At 38.5% G+C, this 25,822-nt stretch overlaps 1 protein-coding gene and 1 long non-coding RNA gene across 4 annotated transcripts in view; one reads left to right on the top strand and one right to left on the bottom strand.

Moving 5' to 3' along the window:
- The window catches only part of KCTD16 (potassium channel tetramerization domain containing 16), a 272,548-nt gene that overhangs the window by 37,088 nt on the left and 209,638 nt on the right, over positions 1-25,822 (top strand). The window contains exon 1 of one of the 3 annotated variants that reach the window (XR_012382099.1): positions 23,739-23,965. The exons of the other annotated variants lie outside the window; for them this stretch is intronic. The gene's annotated coding sequence lies outside the window, so the exon portion shown is untranslated. Of the gene's footprint in view, positions 1-23,738; positions 23,966-25,822 lie in introns of those variants that run through there. 3 annotated transcript variants of the gene reach the window in all.
- On the bottom strand, positions 19,445-23,566 carry LOC141374902 (uncharacterized). Its single transcript, XR_012382101.1, has 3 exons — positions 23,216-23,566; positions 20,992-21,175; positions 19,445-19,742 (listed from the first exon to the last, which is right to left on the bottom strand). It is a non-coding gene; the product is annotated as an uncharacterized lncRNA (long non-coding RNA).

The raw sequence follows: 25,822 nt of genomic DNA, 5'->3' as shown, positions 1-25,822 counted from the left end.
TGACTATTCATTTTCTACCGTTATGTTCATAGAGAAGAGTAATTTAATGTGAACTTTTCAATACAGAGCAGGACCTGTAAGTTTATGCCCAGGAGAGCATTATCGAAAAGGCACTGAGTATAATTCCAGGTAGCATTAAAAAATCATCAGACTACTTCCATTTGCTCAATGAATAAATGGTAGTGATTTTGCAGAAGTCATTAGGATAAAATCAAGCCAAATTTGGCATTGAGTTACATCCACTAAATGGATGGATTAAGTTACATCCACTAAATTTAAAGGGCAAAATATTGAGAACATTCAAACAATCAGATTCTTTCTTCAAAATGTTTAAAATATAATGGAATGACGAACCATGAGAGACTATGGACTCTGAAAAACAAACTGAGGGTTCTAGAGGGGAGGGGAGTGGGGGGATGGGTTAGCCTGGTGATGGGTATTAAAGAGGGCACATTCTGCATGGAGCACTGGGTGTTATGCACAAACAATGAATCATGGAACACTACATCAAAAACTAATGATGTAATGTATGGTGATTAACATAACAAAAAAAATTTAAAAAAATATAATGGAATGAAATGGATAGTATGGAACTTTGAAGGTGCTTGATTTTTTAATTAAATTTTATTTATTTATTTATTTATTTTATTTAAAAAAATTTTTTTAATTAAATTTTAAATCTTTACTTTGTGTTAACTTAGGAGGAATTGTCGGAATTGGATTGTCTATGCTGGGAACTGAAATCAAGTGAAGGTGTCTTTATTCACACAAGTAACATCATCAATAAATGATAATTAATTGAACATTGACCAGTACCATCATTGTGCCCTAGCCCCTACTAATTCTCTTTCTTTTCCTACTCATCTCTCCTTTTCAGTCCCTTTGATTTCTATATTATTGCCCCAATCTCACATCATTTTCTTTATTGAGATTCCCTTGGCCATGGGGAATATATATCAGTTAGAGCATGAACTCTGGAGTTAGTTATACATTCACCTGGCTCTCAGCAAAAGCAGATGTCCACAATGTGATGTTGAGCAAATCATTGAACTTTCTACTGTTCAGTTTTCTTTTACTTTAAATTTGAGATAATGCTGACTATCTAACTTGGGATACTATGAGAATTAAATTAGATAATTATGTAAAATGCCTATCATAGTTTCTAGAGGTGACTGCAGCAATATCTTCCATCCTCTATGTCCTTTCACAATGTGACCAGCTACTCTGACATCAAGAGGTGGGGTTCATGTCCTCTCTGTGACTTGTGATTACTTTGGCCACAGAATACGGTGGAATGATGCTTTGTGACTTCCAAGGCTAGGTCATGAAAGGCACTGCAGCTTCTGCCTTGTATGCTGGGATACTCCCTCTTGGAGCACCGAGTTACCATGGAAAAATCCCGGTTACCCTAGGGAAGCCCAGGTACATGGATAGACCACAAGTAGGTGCCTGTCAAAAGCTCTAGCTGAAGTCCCAGCCAACAGCCATATTGACTGCCAGTTGTGTGAATAAAGACATCTTCACTTGATTTCAGTTCCCAGCAATCAAGTTTTCCTAGCTGAAGATCCAGCCATTATGAAGCACAGAAAAACTTTTCCCACTATGCCATTTGACTTGTAGAATCTATGAATATGATAAATGGTTGTTTTAAGCCGATTGTGGGATAGTTAGTTATTAGTAATAACTGCAACAATTTTCAATAAACTTTAGCCATTATTGCCATGATTATGATTAGTATTATTACCTCTGTCACAGGATAATTTATACATAGTACATTACCAGCAAACCAATAAAAACAAACCAATCTTACTGATCGTGAACGTACATAAAGTCTAGGAGGCGTTGTAGAACATGACTTTATTTCCTTACTAAATCAGTGTTTTTGTAAGTGGGCATCCAAGAGTGCCTTCTCTCACAAGCCTTCCTAACACTTCTCTAATTTTCCTGCCATCTTTTTTGCCAACTGCCTCTCTCCCAATCCACCCAGGGTTCCAGCTTTGGTCTGGAGAATGGTGCCTGGGCTATTTCCATGCTCAATGACTGACCTCAGGAGGAGGCTTGTGAATTTCAGATTCTTCATCTGAGGCATAAATATTTATTGAGCTCCTATTACAAGGTATTGGGAACACAACAATGGATAAAACAGACCAACAATCTTGCTGTTATGGAGCTTACATTCTAGTTTGGAGAGTCATACTCTGGTTTGAGCCAAAGAAATAACTGAAATCTATGGTATGGTGGAGGTGGGTAAGTACTAGGAAAAGCATAAAGCTGAGAATGGAGAAAGGGAGTGTTGGGGGCAGTGCTGCCATTTTAGAGAGGGTAGCTGAAGGTGACCTCATTGAGAAGATGGAATTTCAGTAAAGTCCTGAAACAGGCAAATGAGACATCCTTATGGATAGCTAAAGAATGTATTTTATGCAGAAGGGCCAGGAAGAGCAAAGGCCTGAGGTGGAGTAGGCATGAGTGTTCAAGGAGCAGCAAGAAGGCCACTGTGGCTGAAGCAGGAACTTGGCAGGAAAAGCAGAGAGGCAAGTGGGCTACATGGGGTCAACTCTTATAGGACATTGTTAGGACCTTGATTTTGATTCTGAGATAAGAGAGCAATGGAAGGTTTTGGACAGAGAAATAATATCATCTGACTTTCGTATTCACAGACTCCCTCTGACAGTTGTGTTGAAAATAGCCTGCAGAGAGACAAGGTTGAAAGCAGGGAGGTCAGCGAGGAGGCCACTGCAATTATTTGGGCAGGGTGGAGTATGACTTGGGCCTTAGTACTAGCAATGAAGAAGGTGAGAAAGGGCCTCCAGCTTTGCTGATGAATTGGATGAGTCCAAGGTGCCTTCATGGTTTTCGTTCCAAAATTAGAAGCATTTAATGACCATTTCTGAAAGAGGGAAGACTATTAGAGAGAAATCTCAATTTTGGAAATGTTGAGATTGAGATGTCTATTAATTTCCCCAGTGGAAGAACCTTTTTAAAACTAAATATTGCCTGCCTCTCTTAACAAAAAAACTGTGTTATAATGTTTAATAATGATTAATAAAGTTTTTGACAAATAGTAATTGATCACTGTTAGTTTTATTAATTATTATATATCTATATATGTTTTAAAATGGTTTCACTTCTTTCACTTTTCCCTCTGCCCTTAATAAGTGACTGCATTTTAAATTGAGGAAATAGTAAAGTTATGAAATGGAAATATTCAGGATGTCTGGGGAAACAGCCAGTTCCAGTTTGGCCAGAGCCTGGGATCTGTGTGGAGAAGTTTTGAAACACAAGAGATAAATCTGGAAGGGTCAATTAAAGTAAGGCTTGAAGTTTTGAGTGACAAACTAAAGATTCTATATTTAAATCAACAGATATGGTCAGGTAGTGAAGGTCAGGTAGTGAAGGATGGTGTTCTGTTTAAAAGGGAGTTCTGGAGCCAAACTACCTGTTTCCTACTGCATGATATTGGGCAAATTATATAATTTCTCTCTTCTTTAGTTTCTTCATTTGTATAATATTACCAACATCATAGGCTTATGGTGAGCATTATGAGATAGGACATGTTCATTATGTAGCTGAAAGCCTGGGAAAACACTAAATGGTTATCATTACTATTATTTGAAGAGAACAGAGTGGTTTATTTGCAAGTAGCAGAAACAAAAGACAACACTTTCAGTGTTATTTTATAGCTAAACTGGGCATGGTGATACATTTTGAGTAAGACAGCCATAAAATGTGGTATTTAAGACCTCTTCTCCAATCCCTAAACATTTGGTTTTTAACCAAGAATTTCCTGACCATTATTTATTCAGTGAGCTTCTAGCTGGAGGTAACTTTAAGAATTTCTATGCAAAGTGGCGTATGCAGATACAACTTACATATACTGGCATGCCACTGGCGCTTGTGGTTTGTGATATATCAATATAGTGCATGAGTAAATCTATTCCTAAAACATTGAAGGTACATGAGTTTTTGTACATTGAATAACTTAAGCAAAAAATGAGGTCTTTCTTTAGAAAAATGCTAGCATTAATTTATTTTCGATATGTAAAAGAGACTGCCACCCCCATTTAGCATCTTTTTAAATCCAAGTATTCATTTATTTGGGTGGGCAAAAGGCTGTACGAACAATATCTACTGAATAGCACGATGGAGAGGCTACCAAAAGCCAAATCTGAGTAAACCTTGATTTTTTTTCCTCTTCTGCCTTTTCATTTTTAATTTCTACCTGTCATTATTAATTTTCAGTGTGTCACTTTTCTCTAGGTACAAACTTTGGACAGGTGGCTTTAATGCTTTTCATGAAAACTCCAAGTAGGTGAATACTAAATAGGAATGTCACTTCCTTAGAAAAAGTCAATGAGCCAAGGTATTCACCTTTGATGAGTATGGGCTAGGATGACAATGGCATCTGCAGCCTCACAAGTGAGTTTTTCTCTCAGTGGGGTTCAACCTGATGACAAAGAATCAGACCACTGAATTCTTCGGATTTCAGGGTGATGAGGAGGCTCACGTCAAAAAACCTTAATAGAAGATCTTGCTGGAAAAGACATGCAACCAGATCATGCTACATTAGGCAAGCCTAGGGGTAGAGGATGTGTCAGTTTCATCCACTCTGTCCCTAACTCAGGGATTAGAGCACAAATGGCACAGTCTCAGCCGCTTCTTTTTTCTCACCTTGTTTTGTCTTGTTTTTCTCCTCCCCATGCCTACATTTTCCTTCCTCATGGTGAGTGGATGTCCCTAATATTAGGAATTAATTTGGTCAATAACCAACAGGAACTCAGTAGGTCATTTGTATGACCTACTGTTTCAAGCCACACCTGCCATTTCTAGTTCTCTTCACAAACAGGATAAAGTGTAATATAGATGCATCCTTCTGGGAGGGGATCACCAATTATATCCAGGATATTCTATGTATGGTCATCTTGCCGTGTGCCACACTGAGCTCCTTTTCATTGTCATCTTTATCTCTAAGCCAGCATGTTTTCTCCTCCCGCTCCATCACTTACGAGTAGATCTCTATCTAGCAGTATCATATATTTATATAGTATATCATTATATATTACAGATAGATATCCTATGTATCATTCCTCTTCTAGTCACACAGTATTGGAATCTGGGTATCAGTAAGCATTTTTTAAAAATTATAATTTTAAAATGAAAATATGAAAATGAGAGCTGTGTAATGAATCCCATATTGGGGACTATGATACTTCATGGGTTCTTGTGTCTTTGTGAAGTCCAGAATTGTGACTAGCACAAAGCAGGTCTATTATACAAGTTCGCTCATCAAGCTGATTGCCTATTTGTTAAATTTATTTCTGTCTTCAAAAATAGGGAACAGGTTTGTATAATTTCATCCCTTGGACCCCTCCCCCCATTTTTTGTTGTTGTTCAAAAATGAACTTGTTGCAGACTTATAGCTATAGAAAATAACAGAATCAGATTTTTGTTTTTTGGGGGTTTTTTAGAGAGGAGCGCTTGGGCATCTTTCTCTCATTTTCTAAAGATGTTCTGCCTGTCAACAGGAGAGAGATTTATAGCAGACTTTTTCTTCTACTAAAAAAAGTGTCTTTTATTACAAGCTGAGATAGCGGCTATTTGAAAGTACTTGACCCTGAGAGATTAAATGCCTCTAAGAGAGGGGAAAAACATACGTGCACCAAGACCAAATTCAATGCTAATGAAATCTGGAAGTTTGTTTTAGAATGGGAAATTTACAAAACAGTTTTTTCATATAAAAGCTCCTGGGTTTTTTTTTTTTTTTCAGGGTTTAAAAAAAAGGAGGTTTGTTGTCTGTGTGTTTTTACTAAATCACCATCACATTGATTTCCATGTGAGACTTGAGGAAGAAGTAGGCAGCTGATTATGGGTATCTCTAGGATAACAACCTGTTGTTTACCCACCGGTGTATCTGAGGCCTGTGAAGGTCTCTGAAGAAAACCAATCTGGTTGGCAAATGCATATTCTAATGTGCATTATATTCACTTTCCTTGAGATGGAGAGTAAACTGGCAACCCGACCAGAATACCTTCTTCCTTCTATTTGAATGTATTAACTCTCACCCCAATTACTTTCTGATAATTGAGTGAAGAGGCCAGATTGCTTTTGACTTTGGAAAAAATGTAGTTCCTGGAGCTCAAAGTGATTTCAATTCTAAAATCATTTCGTTTTGCTTCAGACAATTGATGGACATACAAAACTACCAACATTCAGCAAAGAGGAAACCCTAAACCAGTCGTAGGATTTTGAGCAAATGAAAACTTTAGAAAATGTCTCACTCTCATACAGATGATAAAATGGAGATTTGGATAAATTAAGTGACTTGGTGAGGTCATCCAGCTATTTAGTGGCAGAATTAGATCTCTAAAAGTGGGTTTCTGGATCATGCACAATCATGCTGGGAGATATTAATACTGTAAATGCCAGGCCCATATTGTATCCATTTTTTTGTTCCCAGAAATTGTACTGGAATGCTTTCAACCCTCCATTGGATAAAATATGATTATGGCCATTATGTTGCTATTACCTGAGTTTGATCCAGGCATTTCAGATCTAGATTTTCCTTTCTTAAATTCCAACTCTATTCTTCACTGATCAGAAATTGCCTATGGGAATAGGTAACAGCATCATTTAAACAACAACAACAAAAAAGTACAAGATGGTTCTTTGCAGGGATACAAACATCATATTCTACATTTTATTCCTATTACTTGGAGTCTAAAACCAAAGAAACTCTTCAATTATTCTAAACACTGTGACTTTAGCCAAAACAATTGACTTCTGTGGGCCTCTCTTTTTTTTTTTTATTTGAAAACAAAACAAAACAAATAAACCAAGGAGATTGCAAAGTCTGGTCCTGAGAGAAAGACTGTCAGATTATCTGTTTGGGGTAAATCTGTTTGGGGTTCCACAAACAGAATCATCCCTAGGTTAGCTTATAGGAACAGAGAATAAATTTACATCCACAAGTTCATTATTTCCTGTGCTGCATTAAGAAGCACAAGATCAGGGAAGACGAGCAGCTAAGACATCCAGAAAGTCCCACAGGAGTCTTTTAATAGTGGGAGTCTGTCTGCCTGAGTTCCCCCGAGGCTGGGTGGAGAGGGTGCATTTTTAAGACCACTACCAAAGCAACAAGAAGTCCTAAAAGGTCTAGTGATCCTAAGTGGCAGTTTTGGGACCATTTATCATGTTGCTAGAGGAAATTTCTTGTTTACTAGAAATTTTAGGACTTTAATACTATTGCATGTGACTAATATGAACCATCAGTAAGATTGTATGTTTAATAAAGTAGAGGTTCAGATGGTAAGTGTGATCAAGATCCTCCATACAGAAACTGAAAAGGTGTTTATTGATATCTTAAAATCTTCAAGCTATTAATAATCTTTTTGAGTGTGGAGTAGTGAGAAATCAGAATATGCAAGGTGAATAGTGGGGCAAAAATTTTGCCTTTTTTAAAGTAATATGTAAGTCATAATTACTAAGATATATTTTGTGTCTCATTTATCAGTCTACTTTATATTTGAGTTATTTGTACATATATCTGCATCCCTTCCAAGTTCTAAGTTCTTAGAGGGTAGGGGTATTTGTAGAATTTACCCTGATATTCCCCAAAGCACAATATTGAACAACTGAACTCAAGGAATTGTTTACTTTCCAAAGTGCTCCTGCCACCACCCACAATAGAGCCACAATTTAATAGAACTGTAAGGTAAATGTTCATGAATCGTGAAACTAATTGTTTTTCAGGTGCGAGGTAGGACCTATTCACTTGAGGACGCCTATAGCTAGTGAGCAACTGGCACCAACATGTTTGTTTCAAGTTCGCAAATCCTAAAATAATTTCAAATGACCATTTCTTTTTTTTTTACTCCATGGAGTATTCAGCAGAGGTTTAAGCATAGTTTTTTATTAGACTCTTGGGAGTTAGCTTGTCACGATGAATGGTCTGCTGTTTGGCACCCACTTTACCTGAATGACATAACATCATATATCCATATAGCCCCACCAAGCTAGAAGAGCTCTGTAAGACCTAGATTGCCTGAAGCTGTTTAGATAATCTATAACCATATTTTCCCCTTGACTATATGTATATCCCTCTTAATTCATAGGGTTATACTCCCATGTTTCAATTTCACCAACATTTATACTAAGACTATTCACTTATGCATCAGACATATATAGAATATTTTCTATGTGCAAGAAGACACAATGCTACATCCTARGAATGATAAATTTGCAAGATCAAAACACAGCATCCAACGATATGGGAAGAACTACTCTATGAAGACAATGTCCTACATATATCAAACCTTCAGTAAGTACCTGTACACTGTAGTTCTTGCCCTCATGGTATCATGGTTTGATCATAGGTATTTATCATGTTATTTAAGTTTTAATCACTAGAAAAATATATAGTGAACACTCTAAATATACCCTAAAAGTACATGTATAAAAGGTGCTAATAAGCCTTGTGCACAAGGACTTTTCATTCAGCTGAGGAGACAATTACCTAGTATGGTTAAGTGTATAACTAATGAGTCGTGATTAAAACAATAAATAACACAAGAGATAATACATGGTTGTATACGGTTGCCATGAAATTAAAATAGACCTTAAATGCAATGTGCATAAATTTCATAGGAGAAAGTGATTGCAGTTGCTAAAGGTCCTTATGTCCTTCATCCACTGACAGAGATTTCAATTCAAAATGAGCAAAATTAGAAAGTTACTCCTGTTTCTTGAGCACTTATTACTTTCAGGCTTTCTATTGCTATATGCCTTTTACACCTGATTTCATTTCCCCTGCATGACTACATGTATTCAGTGCTATTATACCCATTTTAGAGATGAGGAAACAGAAATAAGATTTAGTCATTTACCTACAGAGAGATGACACTAAGTGGTGAAGCTGGACTCAAATCCAAGTCTTTCTGTCTCAAAGCCCTGTTCTTTTACCATGCCACATTCCTACCTGAAAACTTTCGGTGAACTTTTGAAGCAGGTACTATGATTATCATTATGAGAATAGTTAATGGGTTAGCAGGTTAGACATGAGCACAGATGCTGCCTGATGAGTATCAAAGTGAGATGCTCTTCTAAACAAATGGTATATTTTATTTCATTTTCTATAGTCCCTGAAGGATTTTGATGCCATTTCTAAATGTGGGGGATTCTGAGACAACCTACAGAACCAATAGCTGAACACAAAGATATGCCCATGTGCAGACCTTGTAACTAGCTTTCTCAATATCCCCCAATCTTGTCTGTTTGCATTGTGCTCAGATAAGTGGCTGAAAATTGGGTATTCCCATTTGTTTGGATTCATCCTTTAAAGAATGCCTTCCTCTGCAGATAGGATGTGTTTTCTTAGCATATATACTATAACATGCTTTGCATTCAGTGGATGCTCAATAAATATTTGATGTTGGCTCAGTAGGTGATGGTGATGACACCCTGAGTTGCTTTCTTTTAAGTTAAGATAATTGAGCCCTTTGCCAATCAAACAGAACAAATTAGGTGTCTTGTCAAAAGCTAGAAAAAATCCTGCAGTCATGAAAAAGTTACTCATTTTAAAATACCAAACATTATAGTATTTTAATGTTTCTTTAGGTTGCCTTACCCACAGGAATTCAGTAGTTCAATTGTTTTCTATCATGTCATAATGTTCAATACTATGTTGTCAAGGTGATGAATTGGAGGGTGGGACAGGTGTTTACAAATCAGTCCCTAGGGATTTTGCATTCCATCTTTCCAGCCACCATAAAGTGACAGGCATCTGTTAAGATAACTAGTTGAAAAGCTGAGAAAACTTTGGCACACAAAGGAGAAATATGACATAGAGCACCCAGTAGACTGGCCCCACTCCATTCACACAGTCTATGTATGAGGGGACAAGAAGAAATCCCGAACACTAAGGCTGGGTGTGGGTAACCTCTCCTGAAGCTCCATGCACAGTATTCACATAACAAGAATCATGGATATGGTCTAGGATGCACCCAGTAATGAGTAGATGGGTGATCACTGACAACATGCAGTCCTTGACCTGGAAAGAACTCAGCTACGCATGGCTTCTGAGCAGCTAGAAGGGGACCAGCTATCTTCTGAGGAAGAAGAGTTTTCAAAGGTGAAGGAGTCAAACAAAATCTCAAAAAGATATTATGAACAGAAAAAGAATATCAAGATCTGCAGCCTTCTCAAGGGGTAGTTTCAAGGGCAAGTATCTTGTCTGAACCCATTGAAAGGGTCAAGGAGCTTGGTTCTCTTTCAGGAAGAGCAAGACACAGTAAGGCAAATCCTTCCTACTCCTGAAAGCAAGTAATGAAATTATTTAATGCCTACCTCCTTCCCAAAGAAAACACAATTATAAGGTCAAGAAAAATGTAAAGAAAGCTATATGGTCATTTGGGCACAATCACAAGTATATAATCAGTGTAACATGCTAGAAAAGGTGGTTGCCTGTTTCATTTTTTTTTTTTTAAGCTTGGCTTTTGCCTTGACAGTTTTATAATTAATGTCTTATCTTTGACTCTGTATTTGCCTTGCTGAAAGAGATCATTATCCTAAGAAAATGTTCTATTCTATTGGAATTATTTCTTAAGTAATTATTAATACCATTCTTGTAAATGGATATAATTAACTCATAGACTGGCAGCTTTCTTTGAAATTCTCTCTTTTCTCTTTCCTGAGCTTATTTTAATCTCTGACTGTAACTTGTAAACATCTGTCTAGAATTGATGAAATGACCTCATTTGGGTCCCAATCAGCTCAGCAGCAGAGACTGTCATGCTTAGGAACTGAGTGCCACTAATGTAGGGTAAGAATGAAAAAAACTAAAGAAAGTGTTATAGAGGGAAAACCTCACAGGTAAATCCCACTAAAAATTCCCTTTACAGAAAGTTGGGACTTTAGGAGGGAAATGTTAAAGGAAATAATTACTAGAATAACTTATACATGTGATTAAAACACTCAATGTACTGAAAGTATGGTGTTTTCTTAGATTAATTTGAAAAATAATGTGCTAGAGGCTCCCATTAAATGTCCTGAAGCCTGCCTACACATATCTGCTTCTAGAAAAGGGTAGAGTTTGACCCAGCATATTACTTCACTCTCTGTACCTCTCTACAGAAGTTCTTTCATCCAGAGATTTCAAAGTGTCTTTACAAATGTAAATTAACAAGCCTCATCTCTTCTCTCCATAGAGATGGTTCATTTAAGTAACACAGAACCTTACCAAAATGGCTTACTCAAGGTCACCTGAGAATTCCTTTGTGTAATCTGGAAATGGATATTCAAGTTGTAAAAATACTTTGCAGCCTTATTGAAGATCCAGACTATTGTATCCCTTGGCAAGTGCCACTGGAGGGGTGAATAATTTTTAATTTTTACAATGAGGCTCCTACCAGTTGGTCTTTTCACAACCTCACCAAGCTCCCATGAACCTGGAAACCCAGACTTCAGCCCTTCTCATTCCTGTCTTATCTGTCCCCAAAGCTGAATGTGGACAGAACATTTTTTTAAAGATTTTTATGAATCATTTTGATTAAATAAGTACTTGGCGATATTTTCTTTTTTTCCTCCCAAACTCTTCTGTTAGTCCGACGAACAAATGTTTGTTAACCACTTATTTTGTTGCCTCTCGCTGTCCTGGACACAGGGAACACTACAGTAATGCTCTTCCCTTCATGGGAAAAATAGACAATAAGCAAGAAACAGATACACCATGGTCAGTGCTATGAAGATGATAAACATGATGAGCCAGGAAAAAGAAAAAGAAGCAGGAGAGGAAGAAAAGGGAATATGTCAGAGGGGGAGACGAACCATGAGAGATGATGGACTCTGAAAAACAAACTGAGGGTTCTAGAGGGGAGGGGGGTAGGGGGATGGGTTAGCCTGGTGTTGGGTATTGAGGAGGGCACGTTCTGCATGGAGCACTGGGTGTTATGAACAAACAATGAATCATGGAACACTGCATCAAAAACTAATGATGTAATATATGGTGATTAACGTAACAATAAAAAAAGAAAGAAAAAAAAAAACATGATGAGCCAGGTGAGGTAGGTAGGAGTGGATGAACTAGGGAAGGTCCCTCTAAGCAGGTGACATTTGAACTGAGACCTGGAACATGAGATAAATCAGAGTCTTAGAGTACTGGAGGAAGAGTGCTCCAGGCAGAAGGAAAGCAAAAATAAAGACAAGAGCTCCAGGAAAAGAACCTGGCCTATTAGATGATAACCAAAGGTTAGTGCACTAAAGTGAATAGCAGGAGGTGTGGCTTCAGAGGAAGGACAGAGCCTGTGGACCATGGGAAGGAGTGTGGTTTTATTCTGACAACCGTGAAGGGTTTGAAGCAGATTAGTAACATGATCTATGTTTTAAAACTAGTGAATTGTGGAGAATATCTTTCCTCTGAAATAATTTTATCTATCTCTACATATCACCCACCAAAGTTAGACTGGACCTGTTGAACTGCGATCTGTGGTCACTTCGATAAACATTGTAATGAATTATGGGGTAGGCTTTCTCATGCCTTCTAACCAATGAAGAAATATGTAAAGGAAACTGTGTGTTCTTCCTTCATCTTTACTGCACCAAGTTTCCCAAACACTCATGAACGCAAAGTAAAACATTATCTTAAAAGGGAAAGACCGACAGCTTCTGTAGAGCTGATTCAACAGTTCCTACATTATGGGTTTTGGTCTTGCCCTTTTCACTGAGGAACCTGCAGTGTTCCTTTGTCTCATCTGCCCTCCCTCTCTGTGATTTCTACAGCACAAGGCACAGAGCTATGCATGATTTTATCACTTGCATTGTCACTAAATGCTTCCCTTGCTCTGATCTGTTTGTGAGCTCTTTGAGGGCTTGAAACTATTTTACCCACCTTTGTTTTTCCAGTGATTATCACAGAGCCAGGTCCAGAGTAGGTGCTCAAAAAAAGATAGACAGATGAATGATCAACCTGGTAAGAATATAATGGATTATCCCAAATTAGGACACATTTGAGTGTAAAAGGGAATGTGATAAATGATTTTGCTGGGACAACAGTATAAAGTTGGACTGGACCTGTTGAACTGGGATCTATGGTCACTTTGATAATCACTGTAATGAATTATGGGCAAAAGTGTGAATTCCATAATTCTAGAGGTGTTTTCCAAGGCACTAGTACTCCACTTGCCCTGGTTGGTTTAGACCAATGGTTCTCAAAGCATGTGAGACATAATAGTATAGGAAATGTTTGTAGGTGGCAAGGGCATCAAGATTAAAGAATAGAGATTGACACTTTCATAACACAATTCCATGTTCAATTCTACTTTAGCATTTCTAACTATTACAAATATATTCTCTGTTTTGTGGTAGATTATCTTTAACCTCCTCAAGCCTGTTAATCTTACTTTTTTAATGAAAAGCGAACAAACCTCAGGATCAGAGCTTTTAAGCAGGAAATAGTATTTGTCTGGAATTTAATATTATCACATTAATTCTTTCCTTTCCTTCATGGCAAATAGTGATCATTTTCCAGGTAGGATTAGAATTTCATTTTTCAATGAAACGTTTTTTTTTAAGAGTTTATTTATTTGGGGCGCCTGGGTGGCTCAGTTGGTTAAGCAGCTGCCTTCGGCTCAGGTCATGATCCCAGGGTCCTGGGATCGAGCCCCGCATCGGGCTCCCTGCTCAGCGGGAAGCCTGCTTCTCCCTTTCCCTCTGCCTGCGGCTCCCCCTGCTTGTGCTCACTCTCTTATTATCTCTCTCTCTCTGTCAAATAAATAAATACAATCTTAAAAAAAAAGAATTTATTTATTTATTTGACACAGAGAGAGAGAGACACAGCGAGAGAGGGGACACAAGCAGGGGGAGTGGGGGAGGGAGAAGCAGGCTCCCTGCTGAGCAGGGAGTCTGATGTGGGGCTCCATCCCAGGACCCTGGAATCATGACCTGAGCCAAAGGCAGACGCTTAATGACTGAGCCACCCAGGTGCCCCTCAATGAATCTTTTGAAGTAAAAAAATATAAGATTTAAATATATATGGCAAAGGTCATATACAAATTTTGGCAAAAACCATGGAGCTGATGACTAACGTTTAGGAAACTAGATCAGAGCAATGATTCCCAACCTTGTTTCTGTGGCTATCTTGAAGGTGCACATTTACTGAAAAATATTCACATGAAATTAATTTAAGTTAAAATAATTTAGGAAAATAAATATGTATGTATACATCTATTTTATTTAGTTTTACAGTATTTTTCTCATTATAAAGATTATGCATGTTTATTATGGAAACATGATCCTGGGAAAGATGTAATGGTATAAGGTATAAAATACAGAATACCACACTTCAGGGAAAAACTTACATACATATTAACATTTTGAAATTCAAAATCATTAATTCAGTTTCCAAAAGTACCAAAAAAAAAAAAAGGCAACAGCTGTTGCAAATCTGAATTTGCATAAAAGAAATGAAAGGGTTATGGTTTTGTTTATTAAAAACAATTAACAATAGAATGATTTTAAGTATCAAAACTTCCCTTGTGCACTTAAAAGTTTAATTTACTCAAAATTTATATACATGTAATATATACATGTAATATTATCAAGCAATTTAACACGTATCTTTAATACATAAATTTCATACAATTTCAATCAATTATAATGAGATGAGTGAAGCTTCCTTTTGGAAATCGTGCGCTTAAACCTCTGCTTTTCTTACTTGCCAGGGACATATACTTTTCAGCTCTTTGCAAACTTACCTTCCTACTAGGGAAGAATAAAACTATGACAGATTGAGCTGTTCTAATATTTAGTGAGAGGCAATGGCTTTGGCCCTATTGCCATACCAAGCCAACAGGTATAGGAAAAAATTATCCACTTACAAGAATGGTACAGGTGTTGGAAATGTCTGTTTACATTTTGTTCCCCAAAGCAGAACATTAACATGATGTAACATTATTTCCTTAATCACAAGCAGGCAACATGGTTAAACCACAGTAGCAACCAGCAATGATAATAACTACTCCACACCAATATAATACCCTGCTGTTCCATTGAGAGTTTCATTCCTCTCCCTCACTAAGGATTTCTCTATTTAGAAGGAGAATGACAACTCCACCACTCAATTTTGATGTTATTAAAGTGAGAAAGGTTGGATTATAGGATCTTGTTATAGTACTTTGTCAGGAAACATGATGAAGCTAAGAGGACAACCCATCTTCTTGAAATAAACTCCAGTTCATTCTACCTGTAAAATACTAACAATTCTAAAGACTGTAGTCCCCAGGAAGATTAGGAATCCATGAGGTTGGCTGTATCTTCTGTGCTTGAAACAGGGCTCGGTTCCCGGAAGACTCTTAAATATTGTTAAATGAACAAGCCATCGTTAAAATAGCTTCTATTTCTAAATACCCAAGATGTAATAGGTGCTATGGTTTACTATACCAACTCTAGTTCTCACAACAGCTAAACCTGTAGTTAATATTATCTGCATTGTCTCATTGAGGAAACAGGCTCAGAAATGTTAAGTAATGTGCCAAATTCACACAGTGAAGGGGTTAGGATTCAAAGCTAAATATGTCTGATGCCAATGCTTCAGTTTTTTTTCTTTTTTCCTTCTACAGAATGGAAAGAGTTCTATGGCCTCAAAATGGGCTTCATATATGAAAAAGGAAAACTCCAGTGGTGCAGATTTGGAATCTTTTGTGTTATCTAGTAACATTATTCAAAAAAAAAAAAGAAAAAAAAAAAGGAATCCATTTTGTTTCTGGGATTGTGAAACAGATTTTCCCAATGGCTTTCCTCTGAAGAGTTGGAAAGAACCTTTGGTGAATGACAGATATTAACACTTTTAGGCTGTTTAAAAAACCACCACCAAGAGTGTGTGTGTTTACACACACGCACATGCACACACATGCGTGTGCACGCACATACACGTATATGGAGTAATGGAACATATATGTGTGTGTGCATGTGTGTGTGAGTCAATTGTTTTCAATCTTTTGTTGCTGCCTAACCTCTTTTCAGCAACCTGGCGGCTGGGGGCACTAACGGGCTTAAAGGGGCATCTTGACTTGATACCTCCTTCCCATTCTTTGCCTTTCTTTGGGAGCTGGGCCACCTTTTGAGGTAACTGGGCAGCCATAGCCAAAGAGAGCCCAGAATCCCTGCAGAAGGGGGCAGAGGGCAGCACCAAAACAGCACTCCAGGAGATGAGGATATCAAAAAGCTTTGCTCACCAGAGTTTACAGTTTCCTGCAGCTTTATAAATAATTCACTTGGGTAATGTTTTATCAGGAACTGCATAATTGCCTCAAAAGCCTGAGAATCTAATGGACTTAAAAAAAAGTTCTTAATAGAAGAACATCAAGGCTTTGACTGGATACCTTTCTCCAACCTTAGGCCAGTTTTTTTTTTTTTTTTCCTTCTTGGAAAAATATCTGTAACACACAACCTAGTGTGTAAAATTTCAGCTTCGGTGTCCTGCCTAACAGGCAGTGTGTACAAAGTATATGAACCTTCTATTTGTTGTTTTTCTTTAACATCAGCAGTTGGACACTGTGCTCATCTTCAGGAAGAAGTCATTAAATCGATTCTTTAACCTCTTTGCTGACTTACATTCCTTGTCCTTTAACAAAGATATTTTAGTCCATCTGCTCCTTATTAAGCATGAATTTCCCTCATAGTGTTTTAATCCACTGATTTGCATTTTTTGACATACATACCTTACATGCACTAATAGTAAAATCTATTTCTCTGGTCACAAGGTGAAATAGGCAGGAAAATGTGGATGATTCATGAAACTCCATCATCACTCCCAGAGAGGGATTCTAAGTTATGTGCCAAAGATGGTGAATCCTTAGAGAAGATGGACAGGACTGATTCAGTGGTAAAAGTGTGGGCTTTGGATCAGATGACCTAGTTTGAATCTAAGCTATACCACATGTGAACGGTGTGACATTGAGCACCTTCTATAACACTGTGTCTCAGCTTCCTTGCTTATTAACTGTAGATAGTAATTGTTCTCACCTAAGAAGGTTACTGTGAGGATTGAGCAAATGAATAAATGGAAGGCACTCAGGGCAGGGCTGGAGCACAGGAAGCACTTTGTAAAGCCAGCTGCTCAAAGCCATTCCATTTTAGCACACTTTCTGTGTGAAGCTCTTCTACCTGGCATGCAGCAAACATTAACTGAGAAAGTGCACACGTGCTTCCTGAAGTTGTGGACATATTGGCTTCTCTGTTTTTCATTCTGCTTTCCATCACTAGGTTGAATTTAATGGATTGGTGCTGTCCTTTTGTATCCTAGATTTCCTGTACAAGATTCCAACAGAGAATGCACATGATCAGTGGACGAGGCAAAACAAAGAGGCAGTTTATCAAATTAGATGCCATTCTTTTCCTCCAGTGACAAATCTATAGTGATCAATTTGAGCTGATAGGACTTTGAGTTTTTACTTTTCTGCTGCTCAACAGATAATCACTTTGAATTGTTAAAAGATAAACTGAGGCTCATTAAAATTTTTAAGAGTTTATTTGAGCAAAAATGCATTCAAATCAGGCAGCATGCAATCTAGCAGATAGAGAGGAGCTCCACAAAATGAAAGACCTTCCTAGGCAGAAGGGAGAGCAGGAACAAGGAAGTTATACTAGGCAAAAAAGCAGGTTGGTATCATATCTGCAAAGAGTGAGAGTTTGACTTCTTCTTTGCCAATTCGGATGCCTTTTATTTCTTTTTGTTGTCTGATTGCTGTGGCTAGGACTTCTAGTACTACATTGAATAGCAGTGGTGATAGTGGACATCCCTGCCGTGTTCCTGACCTTAGAGGGAAAGCTCTCAGTTTTTCCCCATTGAGAATGATATTCGCTGTGGGTTTTTCATAGGTGGCTTTTATGATACTAAGGTATGTACCCTCTATCCCAATACTCTGAAGAGTTTTGATCAAGAAAGGATGCTGTATTTTGATGCTGTATTTTGTCAAATGCTTTTTCTGCCTCTATTGAGAGGATCATATGGTTCTTGTTCTTTCATTAATGTATTGTGTCACATTGATTGATTTGCGGATGTTGAACCAACCTTGCAGCCCAGGAATAAATCCCACTTGGTCGTGGTGAATAATCCTTTTAATGTACTGTTGGATCCTATTGGCTAGTATTTTGGTGAGAATTTTTGCATCCATGTTCATCAAGAATATTGGTCTGTAATTTTTTTTTAAGATTTATTTATTTGAGAGAGCGAGAATGAGAGAGAGAGAGAGAGAGAGTACATGAGAGGGGGGAGGGCTAGAGGGAGAAGCAGGCTCCTCGCTGAGCAGGGAGCCCGATGCGGGACTCGATCCCGGGACTCCAGGATCATGACCTGAGCCGAAGGCAGTCACTTAACCAATTGAGCCACCCAGGTGCCCTGTAATTCTCCTTTTTGATGGGGTATTTGTTTGGTTTTGGAATCAAGGTAATGGTGGCCTCATAAAATGAGTTTGGAAGCTTTCCTCCCATTTCTACTTTTTGGAACAGTTTTAGAAGAATAGGTATTAATTCTGAGCGAAGTAGGTCAATAAGAGAAAGACAAGTATCATATGACCTCACTGATATGAGGAATTCTTAATCTCAGGAAACAAACTGAGTGTTTCTGGAGTGGTGGGGGGGTGGGAGCGATGGGGTGGCTGGGTGATAGACATTGGAGAGGGTATGTGCTATGGTGAGCGCTGTGAATTGTGTTAAGACTATTGAATCACAGACCTGTACCTATGAAACAAATAATACATTATATGTTAAAAAAAAGAAGAAGAAGATAGCAGGAGGGGAAGAATGAAGGGGAGTAAGTCGGACGGGGAGACGAACCATGAGAGACGATGGACTCTGAGAAACAAACAGGGTTCTAGAGGGGAGGGGGGTGGGAGGATGGGTTAGCCTGGTGATGGGTATTAAGGAGGGCACGTTCTGCGTGGAGCACTGGGTGTTATGCACAAACAATGAATCATGGGACACTACATCAAAAACTAATGATGTAATGTATGGTGATTAACATAACTGAAAAAAAAAGCAGGTTGGTAATTGCAAGGTTACCTTCCTTTAGGGGACTGTAGCGGTCTATCAGGCAGATTACCTAACTACTACTGATCAGGCAATTCTTGATTGACTGGTTAAGGATTCCATTTCTTGGAAAGCCAAAATTGTAATTAAATCTCAGTTTTGTGGTATGGGACTTAGTACAGGTGATTCCATTTTGGGCAGTTCTGTTTCCTTGTTTTCAACAATTCCCCTTTTTTTATCAGACTCTCAGCCTACCTGAGAGATGTCTTCAAAATTTAAGGCATCAGTGCCACTCTCAGCTAAATTCTGGGGTTCTTGCAGTTTTTGTAGAATCTCTGTATGATATTCATAGGCCACAACTTCAGGTTCACGTTCTTTTTTTTTTATTAAGTTTTTAATTTTAATTCCAAAATAGTTTACATATAGGGTTATATTAGTTTTAGGCATACAATATGGTGATTCAACAATTCCATACATTACTCAGTGTTCATCATGGTAAAGTGGATTTTTAATCCCCCATCCTTTTCATCTCTTTCACCCGTCCTCCCACCCATCCGCCCTCTGGTAACCATCAGGTTGTTCTCTACAGTTAAGAGTCTGTTTCTTGGTTTGTCTCTCTTTTTCTTCCTTTGCTCATTTGTAGGTTCACATTCTTTTAGTTGGTCATTCTCTTTGTTCCTTTTCCAACATTCTTTTCATCAGGAGATCATTTGCTTTGTGGGAGATGGCTGTGAACATGCATTTTGAGAGCATTCGGTGCACCAGGAAGACTGTTATGATTATTATAAGCAGGATAACTGCCAATGTTTGGAGTGCACTTTGGAGCCTTGGTCTCCAAGACCCAAACCAATGAGAATCAAATAAGTCAAAGAAAGGCCCCATTGGAGGCATCACTTTCATAAGTCAGCTGGCTTGTTCAGTGATCTCATGTTGCTGGGTCTCAACTTCCCCAGAAAAGTTAATCTAAGTGCAGCAGTTGGTGTTGGCCATAGCACAAACCCCTCCTTGCTCAGCTAAAAGATAATCAAGGGCTATCCTATTATAAAGAACAAGTATGGTCAGAGACTGTAGGGATTTTGTTTGGCAGCAACTGCTTTACCAGTAGATTCAGGGATGGATGCCAAGAATTAAGGAGCATTGTCTTCCTATGCATTAACAAAGATGAAAAGCAAGTAGCAAAAAGGCAAAAGAATAAAGGTTTCATACTGGGGATGAACATTTTGATCCATGATCTCGGGAAAGCTGCCTACGTCAAGATGCCGTCTGCTTCTGGGGAGAAACCTTCCTAGTCAATTTTAATTTTAGATTTCCAGCTGGTGTACAGTTCCAAGAGTCTGAAAGAGCCCTTTTTAATTGGGAGATATGAACCTGAAGTTCAAGTCCCTGAAGTTTGGCTGCTGTCTTGGTAGTGAGAAGGACCTAGTATCATCCCTTCCAAGGACATTCAAGAGCAGTCTTTCTTCTTAGTAATTCCAAATCAGAAGGGTGGGAGAGAATTGTCAACATAAGTTTGGAGAGTCATAACCAGATATTTGAGGAAACTAGAGGAATTCAGTATCCAATCCAGTTTACAGATATATAACAAACCTCAAAGACAATTAGCAGGATTAGAATTTAAATATAGACAAAGGTACAAATATAATTTTTCTCTCTACAGTCAACTCCATTTTTACCAAAGAAGATCACAGTAAAGCTAATTTGCTTGCATTAAACTTGGCCTGATATTATTTACATAAGTGCAGCAAGAATAGTTAATTGATCATATAGGCTCCTTTTAAGTCTGCTTTGCTGAAACTTTTCATAAGGTATCTCAGATTGAACACTTTAAAGCCTCTCAAGGCTAGGAAACCAAGCCAAGGACTAGCCATCAGACTTCACCTGCAATACCTATAGATTTGGGTAAATTCTTGCCTTATTGAGGTTCCATAAATATTTTAACTTTCCGGAGCATGCCAGGAAGTGACCTTCTCTACTTACCTGGTAAGGCTGCTGGGAACCCTTGTAAGCAAGGTATCAGGTAGTTTTTCCAAGGGGCTTTATTGGCTCCATAATGTCAACCTTAGTTCCTTAAAGTTGTGTGGTCATATCTGAGTCTATGTACATTCTCAAATGGCATTCCAGTCAAGGCCCTGGCAATATAACCATTGTTTCCAATTGTGTCCTGTTACAAGGAGAACAGATTCTTATTGAATTTATGTAAATAACTATAGTCCGATGAAAAGAATACTTAAGAGTTTCTGAATTCTGGAGGGATCAGATAGGAAGAAAAAGTAAATGTCTCATCTTTGTTTACAAAGGTATACTTTACCAAATTGCTGCTAGTCATAGGTGGCTTAAGAGAAAAGGTTTCCTTAAATCTGGAAAAACAAAACATTAAGGAACGGGCAATGTTTCATACAAAAAGTTATAAAAATTATAATTATCTTCATTAGTTCATTCAGTCCCATGTAATTATTTCTAAGCAGATTTAATTACATATTGATTAGAAGTCTTAACCCTTAGAATCCTTAATTCCTTGTGAAAACTAAAAAGTTAGCAGTTTTGGACTGTTACAGTAGCATTCTGTGAACTGGAACATTTATAAGTACATTGCCTAATTTCTAGAAGTATATTCTTCCTCATAGTAAACTTTCTAGTGTGACACAAAACATGTTTACTAATAGACCCAAGTATCTTTATTTCCTCTGAAAGTAGAAGTCAGGGGTAGATAAACCTGTGTTCAATAGGTAATGTTTCAGTATTTTGTTTTATTTGGGAATGATCTAGATATTTAATGATAACCATCATTTAATTTATCTCAGTATAACTAAGGTTTCAAGTTACCAAAAGGATTTCAGAAACTATTTTTAAGAAGACATACCATAAAGTATAATTAGTGTGGAAATTTCATTTATAAACCTTTATTTTACTTACATCTATTTAATTTATTTATTATTAACAATTATATTTAGATTAGTCATGAAAAGTTCACAAGGCATTAAACAGCTAACCATCATAAGTTATTTTTCTTGCTGACAAATTATGAAACAGAACATGAGCTTATTTGACTTTTAGTAAATCTAGGTAGAATAAAAGTATTATATTTAATGCCGATAACTCTAAAGACATGTCTTTTTAAATTAAACCAACAAACTTAAACTACCTTTTTCTTAAAAAAAAAGATTTTATTTATTTGAGAGAGAGAGAGCACAGTGGGGGGGCAGGGGAAGAAGGAGAAGCAGGCTCCCCACTGAGCAGGGGCGCCCCATGCCAGGCTCCATCCCAGGACTCCTAGATCATAACCTGGGCCTAAAGCAGACGCTTAACCAACTGAGCCACCAAGGCACCCCTTAAACAACTTTTTATTTACTGAAGACTACCCTGGGTCACATGATACAGAGACTGACCCATTCATCCAACTACAACTTCTCTTCAGTTTGCTTCTTTATAACATGGAGAAGATCTTCAACTAAGATGGAAATCAAAAGATTCCCAAGTTCTAGATTTAGAGCTGTGTTTCTTTGTAATGTTCAGTTAGTTCTTTCACAATGGCTTCAGAATGCTTTGCTTTCCCTCTGGATACAGTTTGAGTTTAGCTTAGGGGAGAAGACCTAAAAAAACGTTCCTATCAGGCTCTGAATATCATCTTCCAATTTATCCAACTTCTGACCAAAGAACTATTTTTTGAAAATCCTTTTGAATATGTTGTGAGGGTTCAGCTGGTGCAAGCAGTAAATATTCCCGGCAGTATTGAGAAAACCCATGGTTAACGAGGCATCCCCAAACAGAGTGCAAAAGATACTATCCTCCCAAGATTCAGAGCCACTCCCAAAGATAACCAAAATAAAGACTTAAACAATTCCTCTAAGGAGTGGCAACTGTTGGTAGGACCCTACGAACAAATGGAGTGCAACCCATATTTTTGTCCAGCTGTACTTGGGAGCCCCCAACCTGATGACTGCCAATTTAAGTTCTTAGGACACAAAATGAGATACATAGTTAGACAGTAGCTGTCCCTTCGAGACACAGGATCAGCAACCAGTGCATACTCAAAAGCGAATTCACAAGTCACAATTTCAAGATCTTATTACGAATTTTTTTTTTTTTTTTTTGCCTGCCAATTTGGATTTGGAAAGGAAGGGACAAAGGGAAATTTTACCTTCCTCTATGGACCAGGTGCCACAGATAGAGATAGAAGAGCTTCTTTGGTAAGAATTCTTACCCTTTGTCGGCTTTGGCCAGTTTTCCCAGGATCCCTTCCGCAGGCTCTGGAGTGAGCGCGATGCCCCAGCGTTCTCGTCCTGGTCACCAGATACTTTAGACGAGGAAAAAATAATTTTCCCTCCCCCCTCAACGGTGAGTGCTTGGCTGAGACGCCTTTTTCTGTAGGGCGCCTCATAAATGGATAAGCTTATCTACGATGAAAGTTTACTGTGGCCACCGTAACTCAGGATTATCTTTTGCGAGGTTCACCTGCTCGTTCAGTCTTCAAACAAAAATTCTCACCGGAGGCCTCACACGGGACCCCTTCCGGCCCTGGAGCCAGAGGGTTTTGAAAGCGGACACAGTCCAACCCTGAACTCAGTCCGGTTTCCAAGTCGGACCCAGTCCACGCCGAACTGAGTCCCCTTTCCAAGCTGGACCCAGTCCTTCCCTGGACCCAGTTCAGTTTCCAAGTCGGACCGGGTCTGACGTGAGACCCACTCAGGTTTCCAAACCGGAACCAGTGTGACCTCGAACTTCGTCCGGCTTTGAAGTCGTATCCAGTCCGACTGCGGCCAGTTAATCGAGTTGGGAGAAAGAAGAGCTCCAGTAAAGCTGAGAGCTTTAACGTAAAAGCTGCAGGGCTGGGATCCCACAGGGATATACCCCGACCTCCAGAGGCCGCGAGAAGCCGAAGTCGCGAGCTCGAGGGGCTCCACAGGTACCTGTGTCTGGTACTTTACAAGCTACTTTACAAGCAAGAAAGCAGGTTGGTTATTGCAGGGTCGCTTTCCTTTAGGGCAGAGCAGAGGTTTATCAGGCAGATGACCTAACTAGTGCTGATCAGGGGATTCCTGACTGATTTAAGATTCCATTTATGGGAGAGCAGAAACAGCACTTAAGTCTTGGTTTGGTGGTGTGGGGCTTAGCATAAATGACCCTATTTGGGTCTCTTGTCTTTTTTTTTTTTTTTTTAATAATACTACAAAAGCACCATTTGCAAAGTAAACTTATCTGGAGGCTTCCAAAAGCAATTTCCTTCAATAAAAGGAGGCAGTTCTTTTAAACCACACGGGCATTTTTAGGAAAAAATGTTAAGATTTTCAAGAGCTAGAATTTCTGAATTTTTTCCTCTTTTCACTTCCTTTTCTTCCCTCTCTTTCCCTCCTCCTCTCTGTCTCCTGCTCTTCCTTCAGTACAGCTCACTGTGTGGCATTTGTGGTCAGAAGTCTTCAGTGAGCCAAGGTGTATAGATAGGAGTAAGGTAGTTAGGTTACCATCGAATGGGGCAAATAATAGTTGCAAAGGTAGGTGGAGAATAGATTCAGGAAGGCTTGAAATGCCATGCTAATGCATAGAAACCCAGAGTCACTGAGGATGAAGCAGCAGAGGGATTGAGATGTCTAATTTTTATTTACTGGACAGGAGGTCATAACCTAATCAGTGTTTCTCCAGAATGCACAAAAACTGAAGTGTCCATTCAGGGTCATGGTTACTCTTGTGAAAATATTAAATGGGAAGAGAGGGCAGAAACATTCTTTATATGTTGTTGGGACTCCACCTGTCTCCGAATTGAGCCTTCAAACTTCAACAGAGAAGAAACGGTAGATTGGGACACCTGCAAGGGACAGCAAAGAAAATTCTACTTTCCTATTTCTTCTTCAGATGATATTCCTTTCTGATAACTAACCTACACCAACTCACTTCTGCTCGGATATCTGTACTGAAAGTATCAGTTTTAACTTTAAGGCCTTCAGGATCTGAAGGTTTCCTTTTTCTTTTGGACTTTCTGTTTTACAAGAAACTTTTAACGAAGTCCAGCAATGCCATGGTACTTCTGAAAGCTAGCTCTGTTTAAATAGTACCCAGAATTATAATTTAACGGTGGCCATTCCTCCAGTAATGTGTATCACACTGAAAAAAAGATATTTTCAAATTCTTTAACAGCGTATTAAAATGCAAATCGGTCTTCCTATTAAAGATTTCTGGAAGTTCTCTGACAACACATTTAAATGCAAATTGCTGACGTGTAGATGCTAAAATTAAAATTGGGAAACAGAATACACCTCCATGGGGGGGCTGGTGCTCTTAACAGTAAAGAGGAAAGCTGAACTCTAGGCCCCCTGCATTATAATTACATAGTGGCCAAATCTGGACAATTCCAGAGGAAAATGGCCCCACTCGCAGTTGCTCCTCCTCCTGCATTTAATTCTGCAAAATGGATCTGGAACAGAGTGGGCTCATGGCAACCTGATACAGTGCAGATTCTTTCCTCCTCTCCTGTCATATTGCCTGGACGGTCGGGGCAGGCAAAGCTCCTAAACCACTGGTATTATTTACTATGCAACTGCCATGCTCTATTTACAACTCTTCTGAGATTTCTCCCCTTTCTCCTGCTCTTCCTAGAACTGGATTGTTCCAGGAGGCAGATCCCCATGGCAACGATACAGGCCAGTGCTTTTCCAATTCTGCTTTTGTGACACTGCAGGGTCCTTCTAATTATTCCGGGGGGTGTCACGGGATTCTCAAAACAGAATTAGTTTTAATTCACTCTAAATTTAAAAATAAATGTGTGTCATTCTGTGGTTTGAGGCCACTGGGTGGTGAAGAATGTGGGTTGTGAGTA

Source organism: Callorhinus ursinus, unplaced genomic scaffold (genome assembly GCF_003265705.2).
Source record: "Callorhinus ursinus isolate GAN/ISIS: 27379988/994484 unplaced genomic scaffold, GSC_fseal_2.0 scaffold23, whole genome shotgun sequence".
Classification (NCBI taxonomy): domain Eukaryota; kingdom Metazoa; phylum Chordata; class Mammalia; order Carnivora; family Otariidae; genus Callorhinus; species Callorhinus ursinus.
This window is presented reverse-complemented; position numbering and strand designations above follow the sequence as displayed.